The sequence below is a fragment of the Ursus arctos genome, unplaced genomic scaffold (genome assembly GCF_023065955.2).
Source record: "Ursus arctos isolate Adak ecotype North America unplaced genomic scaffold, UrsArc2.0 scaffold_4, whole genome shotgun sequence".
Lineage (NCBI taxonomy): Eukaryota > Metazoa > Chordata > Mammalia > Carnivora > Ursidae > Ursus > Ursus arctos.
The window spans coordinates 1,042,043-1,045,719 of record NW_026623056.1 but is presented as its reverse complement, the minus strand read 5'-3'; the positions used below and the strand labels follow the sequence as shown (position 1 = coordinate 1,045,719).

General features: G+C 34.8%; 1 pseudogene; it reads right to left on the bottom strand.

Moving 5' to 3' along the window:
• Positions 1–1,595: 1,595 nt before the first annotated feature.
• Positions 1,596–3,384, bottom strand: LOC113249114 (cytochrome c oxidase subunit 1-like; annotated as a pseudogene).
• Positions 3,385–3,677: the final 293 nt, after the last annotated feature.

Genomic DNA, 3,677 nt, shown 5'->3' with positions numbered 1-3,677 from the left:
ATTTGTCTTTCTCTGACTGACTCATTTTGCTTAGCATAATACACTCTAGCTCCATCCATGTCATTGCACACAGCAAGGTTTCGTTTTTTATGGCTGAGTAATATATACCACATCTTCTTTTTTATCCCCCTCAACTCCAGGATTAGGGCTAGGGTTAGGTTTCAGGTTAGGGTATGTGCCTGCCTGGGATCCTGCAGTTCAGAGACCTCTGGAGGAATAAAACTCCAGAATTCCACCAGAGTGTGAATAGACAGGGCAGCCACTTAGGGAGCTGAGTCAAGGAAGGCATTTGGGGCTCCAAATAGTCTTTATGTAGATATTCAATAGTTCCTTCTGTTTTTATCTCTACTTTCACACCCATTTTCAGAAATATTAACAATGCTTAAATGTTTGGGTACTTCTCAAGAATAACCAGGCTGCTTCTCAGCTTTCATGTATATATAATTGGATAACCAGATCACACCAAGATACACTACAGTTTCATTTCACAGCAACTTCTCCTGTGGTCGGCCACACACCATTCCCTTGTCTCAGGAAACCACAGATCTCTTTTCTGTCCCTATGGTGTCCTTGTTTAAAGGACCATAAAAATGGAATCATATGTTACCTTTGGAGTCTGGCTTTTCTCATGCTGCACTTGAGATTCATCTATTTTGATGCATGTATTAGTAGTTTCTTTTTATTGCTAAGTAGTATTTCACTGTATAGATATAGCAAGTTTATTTATCTACTCCCCAGTTCAAGACATGGTGGTTATTTCCAATTTTTGGTAATTAAGAATAGAGCCTTTTGAATATTCTTATACAGGTTAGGGTTGATCTTTATATTTCACTTCAGGAAATAACCAAGAGTGGGATTTTGGGTCATATGGTAGTTTACATTTAATAATGTAAGTCTTCATGAGAATTCTTTTCAAAAAGTTGGAATGAATGGAGCCTATGCATATGAAAAGATATTCTATAAACATTTTTCATTAGTGTTGGTACAAATTACTTAAAAGTTTTCTCTAATTTAGTCTGCATTCACACTCATAGTATGTAAAAGGAGAAGTGTTCTGTCTTCCACAGTGGGGGCAGATGGCAAGTTTGGAAAATGAGAATGGAATTAGAAAATATAGGAATGGAGGTTTAAGTCTTCATAGACTGTATACTCATAGCTTCAATATAATTGATGGCTCATAGTTTTTATGTTTAGGGAAGGATTATTAATCTATTATATAATGAATTTGTAACAGTGGTGGGGCAATTAGGATTAAGACAATGGCTGGCAGAATATTTCAGACTTTCTACCTGTGCATCTGTTTTGCTTGTGTGGGTTAATTTGGTTGTAAATGTTAATGAAATGATGTAGAGAACTAAAGAGCTAGTTAGGAACTAGTTAGTATGTCATCATGAACGTGTAAAAGTTCTTCTACGTCAGGTGATGCTGTACTTTGAAAACCTAGTTGGGATGGATGTGCCATGGCGATCTAAAGGATTTGAATTTATAATTTAACTTAGATAAAGTTATATAATTTTTCACTAATGTCTGAGAAAGTCACAGTGGTTATGATATTGGCTTGTAGCCAGTTGAAGAAGCTTCATTCTGTCCCTTTTTCATTTTAAATTTACTTAGGTATGTTCTTCAAATTTATGAGATGGTAGGGGGCATCCATGTAGTCATTTGCGGTTAGTAGTTATTGGTTCTACTGTCAGTACTTCTCACTTGAATACAAATGCTTCTCAGATTATGAAAACTATTAATATTGCTGTTAATAAGATGAACAAACCTATGGTTGACATGGTGTTTCATGTTGTATGTGTATCTGAGTAGTCAGAGTAATGTCATGGTATTCCTTAAATGTCAAGAATGTGTTGTATGAAGAAAGTTATGTTAATGCCTACAAATATAAATGTGAAATACATTTTTGCTCAGTTTAAGTGTAACCTGACAATAATGGGAATCAATGAACAAATTTTCATATAATGGCAAAATGCTCATATTGATGACACAATGAAAATGTGCTACTCTATAATATATATTATGGAGAACAATGTTGAATGATGGATTTGCTAAAATATTTCCTGTTTGACCTCTTACTATAAATAAGAAAATAAAACCTAAGGGTCATAGTGTGGCTGGTGGTCATTTAATATTATCTCCAGTGAGGATTGCTAGTGGACTAAATATTTTTATTCCTGTAGGAATGACAATAATCATAAGAACTGATATAATATAGATGTATCAACATCTATACCTGCTGTGAATATATGGTGAAGTCATACACCAAATCATAGGAAAACAATGGATATTATAGCTCAGGACATTCTTACATATTAAAAAGTTGCTTTTTTCCCTGAATAGTATGCAACTATGTGGGAAATTATTGTGTCTCCCAGTGGGATAAGAATGCAGACTTCAGGCTAACCAAGAAATCAGAACAAGTGGTTATATAAAATTGGATGTCGTCCTGTGACATTGAAGAAAACAGTGTTTAGGTTGTGGTCTATTAATAATATAGTAATTCTGGCTGCTAAAAGTGTGAATGATAGTAGTGAAAGCATAGCTGTAATTAGGACTGGTCAAACAAATAGTGATGTTTGATATTCAGATATGGCTGGTAGTTTCATATTAATAATTACAGTAATAAAATTAATGGCACCTACCATTGAGGATATGCCTGCTCAATGTAGGGAAAAATGATTAGGTGAACAGAAGCTCCAGCATGGTCTAGATTGCTGTCTAGAGGTGGGTATGCAGTTGAACCCGTTCCATCACCTGCTTCAACTATTGATGATTTGAGCAAAAGTAACAGTGATGGTGGGAGTAGTCAGAAACATAGGTCATATATATATATATATATATATATATATATATATATATATATATATATTTAAACAGGTTCAATGCCTGGTGGAGATCCTACACACAGGGCATAAACTCATGACCATTCACTTATCAGAATATTATACAATCATGAAAAACCATTTTGAAGAATATTTAATGATGTGTGAACATTAAAGGGATACAAATTTCTATATAATACAAGCTGTCTTATGTAAGTAAAATATGTGTATATATAATGAAAAAGCAACGTTTTCAGTGGTTCCTTCTGGAAAAAAAAGAAAAAGAAAAAGAAACGTACGTTATTATTCAAAGGAATGCTATGTTAGGTGATCCAGTTATTAACGTGATTAGCCAGTTTCTGAATCTTCCAGTTATGACAGGTGTAGATGAAAGACAATTATTACAAATGTATGGGTGATTACAACTACATTATAGATTTGGTCATCACCTAATAAACCTCCCAGCTGACCTGGTTCAGCACTGATTAAAAGGCTTAAGGCAGTACCTTATGTATTCCAGGTTAGCACCAAAGAGTAGATATGAAGTATGGTTTGTTGAGAATAGTCAGTAGTTTTTGAGCATAGGTAAAATGGCTGAGCAAGCATTAGCCTGTAAATTTAAAGAGAGAGGTTGGTTGGGTCCTCTTTTTGCCAAGCCCAAGCCCTGTGATGAATAACATATTGAATTGTAAATTCAAAGAAACAGCTTCAGTTCTGCGGGAGTTTCTCATGACTTTTTCCTTAAGTGGCAGGAAAAGCAGATTGAAGCCTGTTACCTGGGATATTTAGCTGTTAGCTCAGATTTTGTGGGGTGAAAGCCCACCAAATTGGTAAGGATTTAGTTTAAATGAA